The 22356-nt window shown below is 37.4% G+C and overlaps 1 long non-coding RNA gene across 2 annotated transcripts in view; it reads left to right on the top strand.

Annotated features, from left to right (window-relative positions):
- Positions 1-22356, top strand: part of LOC117161771 (uncharacterized) — a 172764-nt gene that overhangs the window by 126236 nt on the left and 24172 nt on the right. The gene's annotated exons all lie outside the window — the stretch shown is intronic.

Genomic DNA, 22356 nt, shown 5'->3' with positions numbered 1-22356 from the left:
TGACTGTGTTTTACTATTTTCTTTTTATTGATTTTGTTTGGAGCTATTTTTGTTCTTCTCTTTTCTGACACGTTGGGTGGGGGTGAGGGCATATGTATATTAGGGAATCGAAGCTGAGTCGGGATAAAAGAAAGTCTTGTTTGACGTGGTGTTGAGAAAGGTTGAGGGAATGGAAGGCTTGGACGGAGCGTTTAGCGTCTTTGCCATTGATTGTATATGGCGTAGAGAATAGGACTGTCGTATTTCAATATCCGCGCGTTGCAAGGAAATGTAAAGCACAGAGGCAAACAGTGCGTTAAAACAAATACATAATATTATTAGATTGCGGATTTTTGTTGATCTGATTAAACGAATGGGATTTAAATAGAAATTATGATAATTACCGTAGTTTGGATATTTTGCATATTTTTACACTCACTTTTGCAATCCTAAATTTCCTGTAAGTGCGTACAAACTCGCAGTATATATTAACTTGTAATGTAACTTAACATTAGAACTACCGATAGTTAACACGAAGCTATTTCTACCAAGGCCAATCAAAATGACTGGTCTTTAAAAAATACTTAATAATAGATTAATAATAATTTTTATATTTATTGATCTATTACTTTCATACAGAAGGAATTCCAGGTTATGTAGTATATTTTTGGTAATATTAATCCATTTGCGACCTAAACTAAGGGTTGGCACATTTATAAAATTGTAGAAACAGTCATTTTGACTGGTGTAATATTTCTAGTGTTAGCATCCTGAATTTTCCTGATAATTGATATCGTTATATCGAATGATACGTAGTAAAAATTTTAAAAACGTGTAGCAAGTTCTAGAAAACGAGGAGACTGGTTAATTGGGGTTCGATAAACAGATTGCAGGACCCTTTTATACTTTGACAAGTATCAGTCATTTTGACTACTATTGATATAAGTAGCCTCGATACAAAGTTATTTTGAGTTTAAATACATAACGAACAAAATAAAATTCATTATATTATTCCTTTATTTATCGTTGCGAAAGTCATTACATCATTGCGGGGAAAAAATACGACACGAAGTATGAATTTTAAAATAAAATTGTAAAACCAGTCAATTTGACTGATGTGGTATTTCTAGTGTCAAACGTTCCTTAAAATTTAATGAATAATTCTCTGGGGTGGACAGAAACAATTTTTCGTCTCCCTCGAAAAAATTCTTCTACTTCTCCGTCGCTTTTAAAATATACATCCAACGTATAGATTTCAGCAAAGCACCTGCCCGCTATTACCAACCGCGAAACTAAAAATCCGAAAACCCGTCATTCTGACAGTCTCACTTTCAGTACTTGCACCGTTAATCTAACACACATAGGCCGGATGCACATGGGGAGAATAAGAGGCGTGTGCATCTGGTCGCGCAGCAGCAGCAGCAGCAGCGGCTGGCCGCTAACAAGACGTATTGCGCAACACGCGCGTCGGTTAATCTCAGTCGTGGCTGGGCCTCGTCCATATCAATGACTAACGAAATCCGCGTGTAAAGCAGCCTCGACGCGGCGGGCTTCCACGAAAGCTTCTCCGCCAACCCTTTCCCCGCTCAATCGTTTCTCTTTCTCCTCCGTCTTGTGTCTGCAAATTCGTGAAGCCGAATGCTGGATGCACATGACACGAAACCGGTATACCGGGGCCCAGGATGATCTATGCGTTGCAGGACCTTAGGCCTCGGCTAAGGTGCATTCCCTCCCACCTTACGAAGCCTTCTCTCACGTGCTTATTCTCTCTTGGTTCTTCGTCGTTCACGCTGGCTCGAGCTAAATAATATCAACTATGCGAGAAGGAGGCACACGAGCGAGAACCACACGTACGTAGGCTTCCCCATTGGCCATTGAGGTGTCCGCCAGTGAGTAATGCCATAATAAATTATCTGACCGTTGCTGCTACCGCACTTGCGCCTCTCTATCTCGCTCTTCCTTCTTCTTCCCTTCGTATAGATGTACACAGTTTGTCTTGCAACAGCGTATTGGAGACATCTGTAAAAATTCATATGTTTGTAGAGAATGTAATATGGACGAGGAGCATTAGTAGGTTGGCGCATGTTGGAGTTTGAATTTGGCAACGTAATATCATTCGTTACATTTCGTAGATATCAGCGAAGAAAGACGTTCGCCTTGTCGAAGAATGAAATTTGCTATAAGCAATGTGCATCGAATGGAGGACACTTATAGTTAAGCCGTGGTTGTACGACGTGGAAAATAATGAAAATACAAATCTTTTAACGCGTAAAGTATTTTTGATGAAATTTCTAAATTAAAGTATGTTTCTGTGAGACAGATCATAGGTACTAATATCGATGTCAACAATGTTGACGGAGTCTCATTTCTCTGGTTCGCGCGAGCCTCTTACCCTTTCGCTGTTGAAATCGTACGTCTTCTCCTCCTCTTTCGTTTCCTCGTGTTTCGTCCGATGTAACGAAAAACTTGCGGTTCGAGTGTAACGTCGAAATGTAAGGGAAAGAGAGGGAGTTGAGACGTTGGAGGAGATTTGTTCTGAGAATGTTTTTGAAGGGCGATATTGAGTTTTTGATTAGGCACGATGATAAAAGAAAGTTTAAAGACGTAAGATGAATGGGAGTTTGCTTGTTGTAAGTTTGTTGTCGTGGGAAATCAGAGTTTGTTTTGTTATGTTTTATCATGTATATTAAAGTAAGTCTGCTAGTGGAGAATTTTAAGTATAAGTTTTTCAGCTCAGCTTGCTTTATAATGTAACTTTCGTAAAAAATCTGATTTATTTGTCTGGAAATTAATCTTCCATAATCACGACTTTATTCGCTCGTAAAAGAAAACAATTTTTACTCGATTACAGCTTTTATTTTAATCTGAAATCTGGAAACCAATAATCGTCATAATTTTCCTTTCGTGTTAACATAATATTGTGCGTTACTGACGCTTAATAGCATAATATAGGCAAGTTAAATCAAATTTCAGAGATATAGCTATATGTAAATTTAAAAAATGAACCCTTAAAACCAACTATAACTTTGAATTAATTCAATTATAGTGGATTTAAAGTTAAGAGTATTCTCATTCGTCGTACGTTTCACACCTAATTTTATATGAAACTTTGATGTAGAAATTAGATCACTGGAAAGTTAATCCATCAATCTGCTGTTTCTAATGTATTAACAGCAACTAACTATTACATAATAATGTCTGTACACTTGGAGAGTGATAATATGATCGACAAAGCAGAGTGGTTATTTAAGGTAACTACCATACTAAAGTCAACTATGTGAGATCGAGGTAAAAAGGTGAAATTCTCCTTCTTCAAATTTATATTCGCATCCATATTGATCTAATCTATTTGCAGTGGTACATACGAAGGTTGAGCCTATCGAATAAAAGCGGTCAAGGTGGTTGCCATTTTGGTCACGAGTACGTGATTCCTTTTGGATTCGTAAAAATGTTTAAAATAGTCATGCTTATCGTGATAATTTTACAAATCTCATAAATGTTACGGAACTGTAGGAGAAGGATAATAATACACACGCACACACAATCAAAATCATAGAAACAAATATTTTTATGATTGATGAAGGCAAATGTTATTTATTTGTTGAATTAATTAAAACCTGAACCATTATTTATAAATGTAAAAACTGTTAATGACGTTTTTATTTAGGATCTTGTAATATAAATGATGTATATGATCCATATTAAATTAAGCACTTCATTAATTAAATGGTTTTTTCCATATATATATGTATATTCGCCACGTTCCTCGGTTAATGCTCTAACCTGATTCTTCTATCGCATTCATTATTATTTAATTCCACACAGACATGCTATGAATAATTCTACAAATCAGATGCAAATTTTAGGTAGCCATCTAGAAGTTTGCTAATTGATCATAAATTCTTTTAATAACGTCTAGACCAAGAGATCCCTAGAGGTATAATTCTTAATTCATAATCTTGTAATAACAAAAATTTCTACTATATTTAATTTAAATCCTTATCTTGCACGAAAACAAAATTCTGACAGACTACAATAGCTTCTTTAATAATCCAAATGAACTGTCACAATTCGTACAAAGCCACCCCATATTCCAAAATTTTAAATAAAATAATAATTCTTAAAGATTCCAATAATTTCCTGAAAATTTTTCATTTTCCCATAAATGTTTTCACATTCGTGGACATAGGATATATATATGTCGGGTTATCATTAGGATTTAAGGCGCGTAATGATTCTTCGTTTGAATTAGCCATTGTTTTACGAAACAGAGAATATATTTACGCGAATAAACAAGATTTTACAAAATATTATGAATAATGAGTTTAATAAATGATAAGATTAACAAACGATAAGTTTAACTAATAATTAGATTAAAGAATAATAAGTTTAACGAACAATAAGAGGAACGAATAATATGTCTTACGAATAATAAATTTAACGAATAATGAGATTAACGATTGATAGGTTTTACGAATAATGAATTTAATTAACGCTATTAACAATGTTCCGGGGTTCAAACGAATCCATGGTCAACGGGATAACTCTTTACTATGCGTAGAATAATTTTAAACACAAAAATACGATTGCTGAGACACTCGGTAAATTGCTCGATGTATCACTTTCCAAGGCGATCACACGAATGAATATCTGATGAAAATCTTTTTCGCTATACGACTGCATTTGTTTGTTATATGCTCGCTGGAGGCATCGAGAAGGTTCCAATCGTTGTTGCTAGGCAATTTCTGTCAAAAGTTTGTTGTATACTCTTTGGAAACATCGAGAAAGATCCAAACGCCGTTGCTAGGCAGTTTCTGTCTGGAGATTGATTCCTAATACAACGCGTGTCCCATTATATCGACATCTCTAAAGTACAATTCTATGTGATTTCTAGGGAGAACAATACAACCGATCCACACCTTCGTCAGGCAAAACGTTTATCCCGTGACCGTGGCTACGTTCGGCGACCAGTTGTCACCTCGAACCCACTTTCGTTTTCACAAATATCAAACAATTACAAATGACAATTGCTTAATTACAGTTATGATAAAATCTAGGCTAAAGCATTAGAGGGCTTCCTCAAAATTGCAAAGGGAAGGCTCCGGTTTTCCTTTCATCTCCGACATATATATATGGTCAGGTTTACGGTCAGGATATATATACCTCATAATCAGGCAAACTCATACTTTCATAAACACGAGCAAAGAAATGGGATCTTAAATATCGAATATATTTATTTCACTTTTCAAATATTCTACCGAGTATCTTGCTTGAGATATCGCCTATATTTCTATAAACTACATAAATTCTATATATTTCTATACATTTAACATTCTCATAAATGCACGAACACCATCAATTTATTTCAAAGCTACCCCAAACTGCCACCGCTAAGAAACAGGATATACTGCAGACTGTAAAATGGCCATTAAACGAAACTCAACTGAAATTCGCCATCTTACGAGGCGAAAGAAATTCCTAGGGCTTCGTGGGCCCCTCTACGACCTTTTGAATTACAAATTTCCGAGGCGTGGTAATTTATATCGCCACTACCTGTCCCCGATCACCGCCACATCAATATCGACTTAACGAGCCCGATGACGTTTTTAACGAAGGTACAGGTTCATCTGGCCTCGCAATTTGCCGCAGATTATCATATTTTAATAATTCAGCGTAATTTAACGGTGTGGATCTCTCGTTAAGGGCAGTTGGTAGATAAGAAGGGCAGGGAGGGGGTCGTGTGTGAGTATACACGATAAAAGGGGGTACCAAAGAATAAAAAGGGGTGGGGCTCGAAGGAATGAAATAAATGGAAGCGAAGAGAAATACGAAATGCAAAATACGAAGTACTCACGCGATGATCGTAAACTGTATGACGGTGTCAGGCTGGGACGTAACACACACACACACACACACACTCACACACATACACGGCGGGATTTGAAATTTCGGGTTCGCATCACATAAATCATACACACCCATCCCCGGAAGCGAGTCGCGATTCCGGTCATGCCGTCGATCATATTACGCGGTATACGGTTCATAATAACGAGATCAAGTTCACGTGAGAGTGGATTCGCGAGACGCGTCGGTATATCCGCGGAACGCAATTTAATTCTCGTGCCGCCGGAACCAGAATCCAATCGGGCTAATTCCGTCGACGAGTTCGTCTAAAATCAGAAGCGTGAACGCGACGTTATTTCGAGCCTCGATAATTGGTTAATGGAAACGGTTAACTGTAACGTACGTGTCCGAGGAAAGTTCCTGTTTTAACTATTCGATGGTCTTTTCGGTGTGCCAGCTATTAAAGATTACCGATACGTTACAAATCGAAGAGTACACGGGAAGAGTACAGTTTTAAAGCATAGTAAAATTGTCAAAATCAATAGTGTTACTAAAATTGTCTTCCTATATATCCGGTTTTCAGATCATCCATGAGCTTCTTAACAAAACTCCGACCGTCATAATTTATCCGAATACAAACTAGTCGAAACTACTTTACCAATGTGAGCTTATTGCTTACTCGATTCGAAAATTTCAATTCGAGATATTACGTTCTCGAGCTTCTCTGCTTATTCCCAGCGATCTTAACTTCAAATAGAGATTTAAGACACGTGCCTTCTATACAGTTTCTTTTTATCGCCAAGTCCACTGTCAAAGCCCGAATGAAATGCAGCTCTCTTTTCTTTCTCTCTTTTTTCCGCCCCTAAAATCACAGTATCATAAAACAAAACGCGCGCAAACTAAAGCGCCCCTTCGAACGTACTCTGCGTGACCGTATTTTACCCATTCACACCGAATCCGGTAAATCTGCTCCGTTTTCACCACGCGATTCCTGCAACTGCGCCTTTCCAAGCCTCGCCAATATTCCGCGCCATACATTGAAAGCCTCGGTTCTATTATCAATTTCGCCGGAAAGCCCTGAAATTCGCATTCGCACGCAGCTCCGCGAACAGCCTGGGGACATTTGAACTCATAGTCGATGCCGACACAGGGTAAGAGAAATAGAAATAGAACGAGAGAGACGGGTATATACGGTTTGCGGCAGTTGCTGGTTGCGTCCAGGCAGGCCCAATCAAATTCCAACAATTACCAGTCCGTAGTCCGGGGCTGGTTTGCCTCCTCCGGGCGAAAACCGGCTCGTTTTACAGTCGGACCAGAGCAAACCCTGTTTCTCTCTTGCCCCTTCAGCCTCTTCGCCGTCCTTCCTTCCTTCCTTCGCTACGTACCCACCGTAAACCCAAATTGCATTATTAAAATCTAATCTACCTTCGGCCGAGTACGTATGCCACGACCATCGGAAATCTGATACACCGATCCTGACGGGCGAACCTGCCGCGCACTCGCCACCAGACTCCAGAGACAGGAAATAGATGGACAGGATAGAGCGACGAAGAGAATCGTTGGTAATACGATGGGTGAAGCGAGAAAGAGAAAGAGAGATGAATGTAGCAGAGCCGAGAGACCCGGGAAGATCGACAGATTAGAAACGGTTTCGAGGGGTTACCGACCCCTATCGTAAAAGTTTCCCTTGCTAATAGATGCAACGTGAACGTTGCGTATATGACTGTTATAGGAACGTTTGACTGTTCTTATTGCTGCGTGTGGTGTAAGTAGCGGAGGTTGGCAAGAGTTTGAACTGTGAGCACAACTTTTGTTGTTGAATGAGATTTGGGTAACGCGACGTTTCTGCGTGGCTTCTGATTCAACCTTCTAGGTACGATGCGCCACTATAGTGGCTTAGTCTACCAACTCATTCGCTCACCGTTTGAACCAAATGATCCTTTTCACTTGTCCTGCTTCGCAGCTTTTTTGTCCTCGCAATGTTTTATAACAGTGTTAACAATATACAGGCATAATATATAGTCCTTGTTTTTGATACGTCAGTGTCAGATATCAATTGTTGCTTTTCGTTAAAATAAATATACCATTATTAGATGCTCTTTTTAATATGCCGATCCATATCCTTATAATTTTTTAGAATCTTCAAGCTCAAAATGTCGCTTCAAAATAGAAAACGAAGAGCAATTCGAAAAACACTATCGCGCTATGAGTGTGAAAATTGTGACGTGGGTCTATGTGTCGTACCGTGCTTTAGAATATATCACACTCAATTGTATTATTAATTGTTAAAGTAAATTATTAAAGTTCAAGTATATGCGTCATATCTTTAAGAAAAATTATAATTTAATTGTGAAAAACTTCATTCCAATGTGCTTGCGTAGAGAACAGCAATATCCGTCACACATTGGAGTGCTGTATCGTTTACGTGTAATTCGCGTCAAATTCTGCCGTACAGAGAAACAGCTTCGCACCTAAGAGATTAAGGTAATTAGAAAACTGGATGTGGATTGAACGAGCGTCCGCTTTGGTATACACAAATCACTTGATATCTAATCAAACAATAAACATGATGGAATATTATCATATATTCCTTTGATGGATATAGTATGTTGTTCTATTAATAGACATAGCGTACGTTTTATTTCACATGGGTTAAACGACAAATAATTTTTCTTACAAAGCCAGTTTCCTCTGTTACATCCATCACGAGTCGTCCATTCTGGGTAAATTATATTTTAAACGATTAAAATCTCGACATATTTAAAATACATAAATTCCCTTTATTAACTGATTAATTTCATAATTGTGCATACAATTAATGATTTATTACTCGAAGTTCTGTTTCACTTACAGTCAATAATACGCTCGTCTCTTATACGCCATCGTAGCTATTAATTAATTAGTTCCAAGTACATTAAATTTCGTATCATCTAGCAATGTGTGAAAAATTTGATGCTACAATGTGCAAATACTTTCATAGTACATTGCGTATCTCCATCGAGAAGCAGGGAAAATTGTGCTATATACGGAACACATAGAGAGGAAATTATTGAGATACGTATAAGTTTGTGTGCTAGACTAGATTAGCCGCATAGTAGTGACACACGTATGTGAATATGAGTGTATGGAAGCGTGTGTGTGCACAGCGTTTCGAAAAACAGATGAATGCAACTGTTCCGTTAGAGCGGTGTGGTATAGAAGATGGTGAGCCAAAGAGAGTGCTAAGACGCGTGCAAATGTATATCGACGGAGATCCTGCAAATCGTTTATTAAATAAATCTAAAACTATTTTAATATAAATTCTAAGTGTAATTTTAGTGTTCCTTTACTATTATTTCGGCGATTAAGATCCACAATTCTCAACAGAAATAATAGTACAGAGAGCAAAGGAATCTGCTATATGAATAGAGACGCGTTAAATCAAGCCACTGAACTGGGCTCTCGAAGATCAAACAATTAGAAATGATTTGGGGTACACTTGCCTCTATCGTGAAAGTTTAATTAGCTTCCTTCAGATCTATTTTCGAACTGATATCGGAGATTGATAAATTCAATTATATATCATTGACGTCAGTATTTCTTACACAGACCATATTCTGAATATCATCAAAATGTTATTCTATGAATCGTAGAAATATTTTCGCAACGTATATCTTCACTATTTTTAATGTTTCGCTTGTCTATTTCAATCTGTCCCGCTTTCAGAAGCTTTGACGTAAATCTCTTATATTTCTATTGTGTACAGAACAGAACAGACTGACTTTTATAATTTCATTACCAGTTTTTAACTGTCTTTAGAATTGCTGGATATCTGATTTGTTTTAGATAAGAGACTCTGGAATAACGCAGACTGATCATCCATATCAAAATTCTAAATTCTTTATGAGCTTGGTGACGATTTCGTTCGTGCAGCAGTCTATTCAGAAATACATAAGTAGTGATGTTTTAATCGAACCACGTCGAAGCCAGACTGACCGGCCCTATTTTTTCACGATTTCCTAATTTTAGTAGTAAAATACGTGTTGAATTCTTCGGAGTCAATCAAACTAAACACGATGAAAAATTACTATATATGCCTTTAATGGATACATTGGGTTTCGACTAAGTGATTGCGGATTTTGTTAATATCACCTAATGACAAAATCCGCAATCACTTAGTTACCAACCCAATATATGCCGTTATGTCAATAGACGTAGCGTACATTTTATCGCATATCAGTTAAACGATGAATAATTTTTTTTACAAACCCATCTTCCTCTGTTACACTCGATATCTACACTTGAAATCACTTGATATCTAATCAAACAATAAACATGATGGAATATTATTATATATTCCTTTGATGTTGTTCTATTAATAGACATAACGTACGTTTTATTTCATATCGGTTAAACGATAAATAATTTTTCTTACAAACCCATCTTTCTCTGTTGCATCCATCACTTGTCGTACATTCTAAGTAAATTATATTTCAAATAATTAAAATCAACTGAATATTATCAACTGATCAATTTCATAATTATAGAAATTACTCGACTAACAAGTTAACAATCTTTCTAACAAACCCACTATCCCTCATTTCCCTGTCGCGTCTGCCAGAGATCATTCATTTAAAATCCGAAACCGACCCTTTGTTTCCCCCGAGTAAAGCAACCGTTAAACTGTCCCATGAATAAGTCGACGAAAAAGAAAAAAGACATGATAAACGCACAATTATCATAATTCACCGATGGATAATCGATTCCCTTTTTTATATCCCCTTTTTAGCTTGTTGGTCGGTTAACCACAAAAAAAGCGGGGGGGGGGATACGATTTACCACGGAGAGTCTTTTCTCGCACGGAGGCGTATTAATTTCCGGAGCTCGAATGCTGCTCCCTCTCTTTCTCTCTTTCTCTCTCTTATTCCTGTTAAACGACGAAAACAAACGGGTCATTTGAATGTGCGCGACAGACACGATCATTATCTTGCTGGTTTATGGAACTAGGCGAATCGTAGGCAACAACCGGCCGGTTTAATATTTATACGTTTGCAACAGGTGAGAAGCGTTGGTCGGTTTAGTATGGTTCGAGTATGGGGCGCAATTAACGAAATAAAAAGAAGAAAGAAAGAGGGAAGAGGAACGAAGAGAGGTTAACAGACGATATAAACGACGGTCGACTGGCTACTTAGTCCACGCCCTTCGTGAGGTGGAACTGTAGTTCGAAAGCAGGGCCGAATTTAAGATAGGATGTTTAAGTAACCTCGAGACGCTCTAGGCGGGGCCAAAACAATATTTTTAAGTGGTTTCCGGGACGTTCCATCGGGGAACCCGTCTTCCTATTTTTTTTTTTTTTTTTTTCGTTCGGTTCGTAGAATAATGTAAACCTTCGCGATGGACACGAGGCAAACAGAGAACCGCTCATTAATCTCGTATATAATTACTTGTGTGCTTCTACACTTTGTGCTCGAGTTGTGTTGTATCGCATCTGGCGTCAGGCAACGCCTGACACGAAACCGTGCGCTCCATCGATTTTAGATTTTAAATGCCACTTAATACGCCAGCCCTCTTGTTAGAAGGCATTCGACAGAATTCTTACAAAGAGAGTGTACGCGATCTTAAAAAGTATAGGGATATCTGAAAGATCTTTAAAAAATTGTTAAAACATCTAAGAATCGTCATGTCGTTTGGAATCACGAATCCGGATATCTGTAGGTAAAATCAGGATCCACGAAATATATTTCGTCAATTATAAGATCGAAAATTAATTCTTATAAAATTGCTCCGTGAACCAGGTGAGGAAGCAATTAACTTGACAAATTGGAGGCAAGAAAGAGCGAAGATGTTACGAATATTCCTTCGTAAGATTAATTTCGGTATTCGTGTTTATTTCTGTTATTTAGGATAAATGGATTGACGAAAGTAAAACATTTTGCTTTTCAAGAAACTGCAAGTTGCTTACGTATTTGGACAATCGAATTGAGAAATTTACCGGGGTGATTTCGATCAAGCGCCCGTTAAGTTTATAACGAGTTACGCGTTCGAAAAGTTGGATCGAGAAAAGCGCGATAATGTAACTCGATTCTAAACAGTTCTCGCGAACATGGCGTTTGTTAATGGAGCGATCGAATTATCGGCGCACGACAGACAGAGCGCGTTGAAGTCGATGAATAATTAACGTGGGATTTTATCGAGCAGAAGTTTTTAAGTAAAGATTAAAAAATGGAGGTGGCTGCATTTTGAAAGCTATGGCAGAAGTTGCGACAGCTTAGCCAGCCAATTAAAAGCGTTTAATGAAGCTAGAAAGAGGACGATAATATAAGAGAAGTTTTTTTCATGACGGACGTATTTTTAAATATTCATGTGATTTAATACTGGTGGTGATTCGCGCAATAAAGTCATGCAAACGAGTCGAGCGCTGTTGGCCATTTCACCATCGCTGCTTTATCCTGCTGGATAAAAGCTTTCTAAAATTATCCGATCGTATCTCAGAATTGGAAACCGCGTTGACGCTCTCTGCTTTCTGTTCTACTCTGTTTATTCGTCCTAGTATATATTCATAAGTTGTGCCAAGATAGAAATTTTTATCCGATAGGCTCCGCAACGGTTTAATGATTTAAAGCAGATTTCACGCGTACTTTAACATTTATTAGGAACGACTCGTTGCGTGTTTTTATTTCATACTCAACTTCATGTATTTACGATTTGTCGTGAATCAAGCCGTGGCTCTGATTTTTAGTTTGTAGACTATCTATATTTTTCCTTTTATTTTGCAGCTAGCTTTTTCCGGTGCCTCAGTTTTGTAATATAAATCCTATTTGTGAGTGGAACTCTGTATGTCTTTTGAATAGCTCGCATTTTGATTTGTATTTTTTCAACGCCTTCCTGCTTTATCTATTGGCAACTAAGTGATTGCGGATTTTGTCAATACCGCTTAATGACAAAATCCGCGATCACTTAGTTGCCAACCCAATATAACTCGATTTCGATGTTCTGATAGAAAACATGAACATTGACCGGTGGAAACATAATAGTCTTCAAAATTCAACTTAATAACATTTAATAACAGTTGAATTTCATATTCTTTGCCACCAACTCGCCATATTATTCTCCTGGGAACTATAACAGGTTCATCGATTGCCGGTTTATCAATACGTTCGTTAAAAGCATCGAACAAACATTCCGTTAACGGCACACAAGATTCTTTCACCTCGGAGGAAGATACCGAATGAATGAAAAACCGCGGAATCTCCAACTTTCCTTTCTTTCGCTAAAGACGATGTTGTTCGTTGCATCTTGTGGACGAGGAAGAATGCGGAGCGGCTTGTAATTAGAAATACAGGCCACTGTAGGTGGAGAAGTCGAGCGAGGCATCGAAGGTCGGAGCCAGCTGGAGGAATGACAGCGGTTTTCAGGAAGAATAAGCAAGGCGTGGCACTGCCTCAACCATATATTTCTTGCGTCGAACAGAAGAGAATATACCCGAAATATTCTCTGCCGCATTGTTAGGCAAATTTACAGGGCACCGTCCAGGGTGACGTTCCCCGTTGTTTCGCGCGAAAAAGCCGAGGCGATAGAAGAACGAACGAGTGCGACAGAGTAGGAAATGATGCACGTTGCATCTGTGAAGGGAAAGGAAAGAGAGAAGAAGAAAAAAAAACAGTAAATCATCGTGGCTCGTTCCGCGAAGACTTTACGAGCGGCTGGCTGTCGACGTTCGATAATGAAAATACCTGTATATTTATTGTTGCACGTCGATCCGCACGGCAATGCTGAATCTCCTGCTAAATCCAATTATCACGACGTGAAATGTTATTGATAGGTAGCACTAAATTCAGTCGGGTAGTTAATGCAGTTGCCACAGATTTTCCTTCAAGTTCACCGTGCAATCCTGGTAAATACACGAATCTCCCTGTGGTACAATATTTGCTATAAATATTCACGAACGTGTCGTTTTTTAACCACATCGTAAATTGATGGTTCTAATGATTTTCAGAGTCTTTCGATACGTACGGAATTATATTTGGTTGTCCGAAATGTTTCTTTCGTTTTATAAGGAAATAATAGACGCACGATGTTTTCTGCTTTATATTAGTTTATTAAATTATGCACGAACATAATAATGGAAATATAACGAAATGGATCGTACCTAATTCAATAAAATGATATAAAACAGAAATTATTGTTCATCTATTATCACCTTATGTAACGAAAAAAACTTTTCGGACGAGCTAATATTTAAGGCGCCATGTAACGTGTACGTACTATGCATTAAATATCTGCTCTCGCGTTCCCTATTTCTTTTAGCGTAGTCACCGATAGAAAGTGCGAAAAGGCGATAGAAAACTTTTTGGCTACAGTGAGCTTCGTTCTAAATTGCCACAATTATGCTAAAATTACTAGTTGATCGTGTTATACAAATTTCCAAAGATAACGATAAGGGTTAAACGAACCGTGAGAAAACAGATAAGAGGACAACACGAAGAAGAAAATGTACATTCACCGCTGTCATTGGTGAAATTATAATTACGCGTCTAACTTTAGAAACAAGCTTTCCCCTAAAAGAGTATCAAAGAAAATTATAGTTAACACAGTCTGTTGAATAAGCACGAATGCTGTTGAGTAAATGTCGGGTCCGGTTCGTTATCGTGGCCAGATAAAAATGGGGCCGCTAACGAACTTTCGGTTATTAATGTAGAGATAGGTTGGTGTCGGTATCGATGGCTTCCGAGGCAGATAAAATTCGTAGGAAGGACCGGAGGCAATTTTTCTTAAAGGCTTCGATTTATCTTGGTCCATTGAACAGCAGCCGTGAATGCCAAAGCGATATCAAAGGGGAAACGCGAATCATACGGATGAACGGAAACGATTGCGATCCATGAATCAAAGCGTTGTGTGCACTATGCATTCGTACGATTTGCCATATTACTAATATTTCCCTGTAACTCTTTATCCCGAGACCGAAGTAGCTACACATACGTGTAACGTGTACATATTCTTATCTGTGACTTTTCAATTAAGTACGGTCAATTAAAGTAATCGGACAGGAAGAAGAGAATATTAAATTAGCGGCTGGAGATTACAGGCAAAGGACATGATAAGTGGCACTTTTCACTTTTTATAGGGGGCAGTCAATATCGATTAATTTCATAATCTTTAAATCGTTTCTTTTATTTACCTTTGCAGTTAATTCTTGATGGTTACTCTCGCTTTTAGGATAAACTAAACATTATGAATATTGTTATAATTATATTCATATACGTATCGTAATATACATTTCAAACGCCTATTCAAAAGTATGTATTTTATAAAGCAGTAGAAGCTGCCTTTACGAGTTCCAGCGTTGAAATTTAATTTGATCCATAAGAATAAGTCTCTTGATGAACTTATTCGTTAATTTCGATGTTGAAACTGCTTATCTTCCTATTAACACCATTACGTATTAACACATCAAGATGCTACGCACGTGCGATATTTGCCAGAGGATCGCGAAGCGAAGAGACTGCCTGGTCGCCCTTTAAATTACCAACATTTTTTACCTTTATGTAGCAGTATAGGCTTTTAATGTTTTCTTCGAGTAGCCAGTACAATTTAACGAGGCAATGAAAACGCGTTGCCAAAAAGATAAAACCGCCGTTACACGCGATTCGTTGTTTTAATACTTTCGTTATTTGCCAATGGTGACCGCTGCCGATCGCTCCTGCAATCTCGCCGGTTAACCCTCTACATTCAGAAGTTTAATTGCTTATGAGCGCAAAAAATTCGATTGTGTGTTTTTCAATTCCGACACATAATCGATTATACTTTCTTACTCTAATTGCAGGTCTGGGAATTAATGACCGGTAATAAAAGGATCATTAATCTCTTGTTTTACGATTTCTGTAATAGCTACTTAAGCGATTGTTGCTTATTTACTGTTATAACACAGTAAACCATGCAAGATATTGAACCATTATACAATCAAAGGATCGTCTTCTTCTTGTCACTTTAACTTTTATGTCTGCATATTTAATTAATTACTTCTGTTTCTGTTTGTTTCAATCATTATCCTACAGCCAATTTTCATCATGCGAATGCAATAATATATTCATAAAATACAGTAATACAGCCACATACAAAACATAGTAGTATGCGAATGAAATAAAAAAGATGTTACATATTTTTTAAATTTCCTAGTACGTTCAATTTTGATGAGAAGGAATTTTTCTCAGGATACGTATCCTTAGTAAACGATAAATGGTATTATAGCCGGAGGAAACATATGAAAGTTCGCGTAATATAAATAATAGACAAGTCAGACGAAGATCGGATAGAACGGTTTAACGAATGCTTAAAATTCAATCGATGAACTCGCGAAATACGAGACAGATAGAGCGCGGAACGATTTCATGGAAATCGCGGGGCGATCATTATATTCCGCGGTTAAACGGAAAATGTTCGATTCGACGGTCGCGAGGTCCGTTGCGTTTCCGGCACGCTTTAATCGCTCGGGAATTAATTAAACGCTGATCCAGTTTTCGATTCTCGATTAGTCAAACGGTATGTCCAATTTCGTTATCGATTCGACGATCCGGTCAATTCTCCGCGGAACTCTTTTCCTTCGCGAATTCTATTAAACCAGAAGGGTCAAACGTTTCACGAAACGAAACTATGGAGGTGGTCTTGTTCCGAGATGTTGAAATTTAGCTTCTTTTAATTTGATAAAGTTTCTCTTGTATCTGCCGGAAGGAAAATGTGCCGCACGCTTCGGTGAACACTTCGGCGGAGAGAATAAAATTCCAATTTCTATATTCACAACATGTCGTAAATATAATTGCCAGTTCACGTAATTGCCAATTGAAAACATTGTTCAACGACTTGAAATTAAACCATTAATCCGCACGTATCTCCTTTACGTCGGATTAACTTCTCAAAAAGTGCATACATTTCCGACCTCCGGCGTTGTTTAACCCTTTGAGCGCTGCGTTGTCCGATGTTAAGCGTGCGCCGTGGACTGCCCACTCTTTACGAAGAAGCACACCGTGGGTTGCGTATTTTTTACGAAAAAAAGCAAATTGAGCAGCCTGAATTTTCATTGCAAAATATATTGATTGTAACTAAAATAAATTATGTAGTGACCTGAAAAGCCTTAATAACCATTTATTTCATTAAGCAATAATAACATGAATAATATAAAAGTTTTAAATTATATCTTTCAAATTGAAAGTTTAATAATTTTGTATTGTATGGTAAATCTCAAAGCAGAATTCAATACATAAGCCAATGTTACATTTTTTGCATTCGTAACGCGAGTCAGTCCTGCGATTATGTTTAGCGCAAACGGCGCATCTTCTTCGTGAACAATGTTTTCTTTAGTTATTTTCTTTAGTTACGCAGGATGTAGGGAAATGCCTTTCCGTTAACCGAAATGGAAGGTCGTCCGAATGAACTTTTCCTCCTTTAGCCTGTACTCTGCATGGTGGGGGAATTTTTGCAAAATATCTTTTATGAGAAGCAGATGAAAATTTTCAAATGTTTCAGTTTTATTATTAGCACTTTTGTAAAGAATATATGCATTATATATAGCAGGGTCTAAGAGGTGGAAAACATATTTTTTATACCATTTTGTGCTTTTTCGAACGCAGTAAAGTGAACTCAAAATCATATCGATTTTATCAACTGCGCTCATCACACTTTGGTTTTCGCTTTGGTTTGCCAGTTTGATAATAAATTTCTTTTGTTTCAACGAAATTATCAGAATGCGAGGTCCATCCATACGTCTTTTTCATCACGCCACTGTAACACCACTTTTAGCCTAAATTGAATGGTTATGTGAGAACGCATATATGCGTTCATAGCGCTCAAAGAGTTAAGAAACCTCTACCACGAAAAATACCGATATTCCTACATTCAAGAATAATAAAGAAATGTTTAACTTTAAGCAAATATCACGAGTATAAATCCTACAAATTTTTCAATTACAAATGATGCCAATTTTTAATTAAATATTAGAATCAAAATACCCGCCACTTATTCCCGGATATTCTCGTCTAAATGGAACCTTCATTTTCCTTGAATTAATTAGTTCGCACATCCAACGAAATTTTCCAGCGAATCAGCCGTATAACTGGAATTCCATGAGCCGCCATTAATACGCTATCCACGCGATAGGTGACACGCATCAAGGTGGCAGGCATCGTATAGCGGGGCAGCCCATTGATTCCATGGAACCAGTTTTACTCGACAGTTACGCTCCATATCCCAATTTATACACGCGGTCGGTCCGCTATGCGACTGTTAGGGAGAGTAGAAAGGAGGAAGAAGGGTGACGTGTGCCATGTACACGAGAAAGCATACGCATGAATGGTACGTAGAATTCAATGAAACCTACGCAGCCTCCCATACGACGATGCTTTTCACGAGGATAATAAGGCGCGCACCATGCAACCAATGTCGATCGACGCAACACTTGGCCTTATGCTTTATGTATTTCCCAATTTTGTAATCGTATTAAATTCGAGGATACGACAGAACTTTTATTTTATTATTCACGTGTCGAGGGAAATAAATTGACTCGATAAAATTGATTTTCTTCGGTTTCATTGTGTCGTTGCGTGCCTTGCGTTGCGATAAGTATAGGGCTGTACCTTTTTCTAGAGATATCTTCTATTAAATATTGCAAACATGTTCTACGAATAAAAGAAAGAGAGGGATGTTATATTAACGTTGGTCTGTAAGTAAGATATATATATAATAATTAGTGAAATAACGAGGAATTACTTTTTCGTTGGATACAACGTGCTAATTATTTCATATGCGAAAAGAAATCGACAAAGAGAATAGAGCTTCCTCATTTGAGGTTTCCATTTATGGGAAAATTGAAATAAGTCACGAGTAATTTGAATTCGAGTTTCTATTTAAATTCATTAAATACTGGACAGATTTTCGTCCGTTCTCGTTGCGAAGGTATTGTTACTCAAATTATATTTGAGAAATATCGAACAGAGATGTCTAATTAGGAACACTAGCAACTAATCATTTCGCTTCTATCTCGTACTGTTTGAATAGCTATTTTTGCACACGTAACAAAGACATATAATAATACGCAAAATAACGGAGAAGGCTAGATAGAAAACACAAAATTCATGAAATAAATTGGCTTCATTCGCAGCTTGATTATATACATGTCAACAATTTGTTGCAATTGTAAAATCAATCAGTACATTCCTCTTAACATTTTGACTGCCACGTTACAATATTTCATACAATTGTAAAAATTGTATGAAAATTGACAGTTAGGGCATTTTGAATAAAACCGATAAATAGAAGATACTTTGAAATAAAAAGTGACCCATTGAACAATTAAACATTTTTATTAGAACATCAATAAAAAAAAATGAGAACAAATCTCGCATCTAACGGTGCACTGTGTTTGCATCCATATCTTTGAGGCGTAATCTACGAATATTATTATAAACACACCTTAGAAAATAATCGTAAATGCTGCTTTATAATCATATAATTGAAGTTAAAAGTGTGAACATACCTTGCTATTATACAGGGTGGTTGGTAACTGGTGGTACAAGTGGGAAGGGGGTGATTCTACGCGAAAAAAGAAGTCAAAAATATAGAATAAAATATTCTTTTTATTTTTTTTTAATTTCTTTTTAAATCTACAGTGAGATCCGTTATAACGAGACGTGATAAAGTGCACGCGTACCGAGCAAAAATTCAAAGTCGATTTTCTCGAAAACAAAGCCTCAAACGAAAAATTTTTATTCTATATTTTCGACTTCTTTTTTCGCGTTTAATCACCCCCTTTCCGCTTGTACCACCAGTTACCAACCACCCTGTATATAGAATGAGCAAATACTGTTTACTAATATCTTCTACACGTTTCAACAATATACTCTGAACGTTTTGCTTACGACGAAATAACGAATGCGAATGGTTTGTTGAAATAAACGAAGTCTTGTTATAATATGTCGCTATCAACTGTTACCAAGGCGCCACGGTGCTCACGCGTGACCACCAATAAAATAAATGGTCCATTGGGGAAGAATGTTGTCTTACATCATCAATTTATTATTATTTTGCCATAATATGCTTTGAATAATAAAAATACTCCCGTGGCGTTCTGAGCGAAACATGTGATTTCGGTGTGGCAGTCAAAGTGTTAAAGAACATTATAAGAATTATTCCAGTCTGAGAATATCTAAACTTAAGAATAACTAAATAAATAGTTAAGCTTCTATTTATTTATTGCAACGAAATTGCAGTGTCTGATTAAATGAATCCCCGCTGACTACATCTCTACCTATTCAAATATAAATTATAGAAATGAAAAATTATGAATAACGATGAGAATCATTAAACTCCTATTATGCAAATTGTCTAATAGTTCTTTGAACTATAAACGCAATGAAAATGTATAACAACGGTAATCAGTATCCTATCTAGAAAATATCAGTTTAGTGAGACAAATTAGCTGGATGCTGCGATCTTTGATTAAATACCTACAACATACGGGTCATGCCGCGTTTTAATTGTAAAAGCAATCATCGAGAACAAGGTGCGCGGCGCGGATGCATCATTATTGAAAAAGGCTGTAGCATTTCCACTGTAGAGAAAAAAAAGACGTGTATACAAGGCGTACACCGAACGAGTAGGTTATGCACGACGTCCGAAGTTACCGTGAGAGACGATGGTTCGCAAATTAGACCTGTTGAACAAGCCGATGCCTGGCTCGTCCAAATAAGATTCGCCATGATTTATTGCGTGCATATATCAACAGCAAAGAACAGAAGTTACATTACAGTGTATTAATACGGGACACAACAGTTTCTCGTAAGTCACTTGGCGAAATGACGCTGATATGTGTGTAGTAGGAACGAGCCTTCGAGTAATTTACATTTTCCCTCTGTATATTTATATTGCACGTATCACCAGGCTACAGTGTCGCCTTTCTAATACGAAAAACCAGAACCAATTCGAATACGAAATGATACTAAGTACGTGGTCCGTTTCAAAAGTAATGAGATTGCTGGCTTAGTAATTCAGATTAGTCGTACTGATAAAAAACGAATTAACCGGTACGATCTCGGAAGTTTATCAAGGTATTCAGGTTATACATGGTATGTTTTAATCTGCTTAGACGATAGAGGATAATTACGAGATAAATTATATTAGTGCTCCAAGTCTCGTTAGTCCGTGATGACAACGTATCGATTCACCTTGCTTTGTTCGCTAAATTTTTTATTCGAACATTGGAGATTTTTCGTAACTCGATATTGCAAGATCGTCGTGGCGACAATTTCAAGATTTTTTTTATCTTATTTAAAAATAATGATGCGTTGGAGGAATGAAAGGAAAATCGATCCGAAAATAGCTATATATAGAAGTTAGTATAAATATAATCTTATTACCTTTGGAACAAATCACGTCGTAAAGTTTGATGATTTTAGGGTCCTTAAGAATTTCCAGGTCATTTTTCTGATTCGTTAAATCTTTCTTTTTCTATGATCCATACTGAGTTCATAACCACGCCTATCGACGAGCAAATTACTCGTAAAGACGTCGTTTGATCTTTTCGTACGAGTTCATAGAACAGGATGGTTCGATGGTCGGCCATACTGACCAACAATGTTCCATGCTGGTTTCACTGTCGCTGACTCGGAAAGAATGGAATGTTTCATTACTACATTTGCGCTCGTAAACCGAGAACGCTCAGTTTCACAGGGTTTGCAACGGTGGAAATAAGTAACCAAGACCGGTAGGTTAACGAGATTCTCCCGTTTTTGAAATTATTTTACAATCGACGTGCTTTCCTTTATCCGTGTAATTAACTTTAATTAATAAGTTATTCCTATGTTTATTATTATAGAAAATTCATTATATATTTTTCCAAGCCATGAAAGCTCGTCGCAACAAAGAACAAAGTTATAACTTGATTAACTATGAAACTAAAGACACGACACTTTTAAGAATTGAAATATAATACGTAATTAAATCGAAACTCCCAAAATCTGGACTATAATTTTCATCCACCAATCGTCTCATTTCTCTCCCTTTAAGATTGTAAATATATAACTAAATCTAAATTCTGAAAATCTGGACTTGCGCCATTAGGACCTTCGCTCGTGAATTATCACGTTTCCCTGCTTTAACAGTAAATAAGCCAGTAAATAAAATATTGTCACATTCGTTGCCCTTCTTCAAGATAAAAATATCTCAATGCTTTGAAACTAAAGTACATATCTAGAGTCAACGAACCCAAATCCACCCTAAAACCGGCATCTTCCTCAACCTTGCTCCTTCGCATAACACGCTTAACTCTAACAAGCCGTACACACGATATTCCCAGTGATTTCTACAATCGCGTCAGAAGATCGAAACGTCGTCAGGCTGGATCGCAACAGACTATTGACAAACAACTTGGTAATTTAGTGGACGTTGGTCGTGACAGAGAGAACTTGGCCCGTGAGCTTCGTCCACACAGATATAAGATCGCTATCAAAGCGACAAGATTTCTCCACGGCCGGCTCCTCCATCGTCGCTTCCTCTCTACACGCAACG

This window comes from Bombus vancouverensis, chromosome 5, assembly GCF_051014615.1.
Source record: "Bombus vancouverensis nearcticus chromosome 5, iyBomVanc1_principal, whole genome shotgun sequence".
NCBI lineage: Eukaryota > Metazoa > Arthropoda > Insecta > Hymenoptera > Apidae > Bombus > Bombus vancouverensis.
Note: the sequence above shows the minus strand (reverse complement) of the source record. Positions and strands in the feature narration are given on the sequence as shown.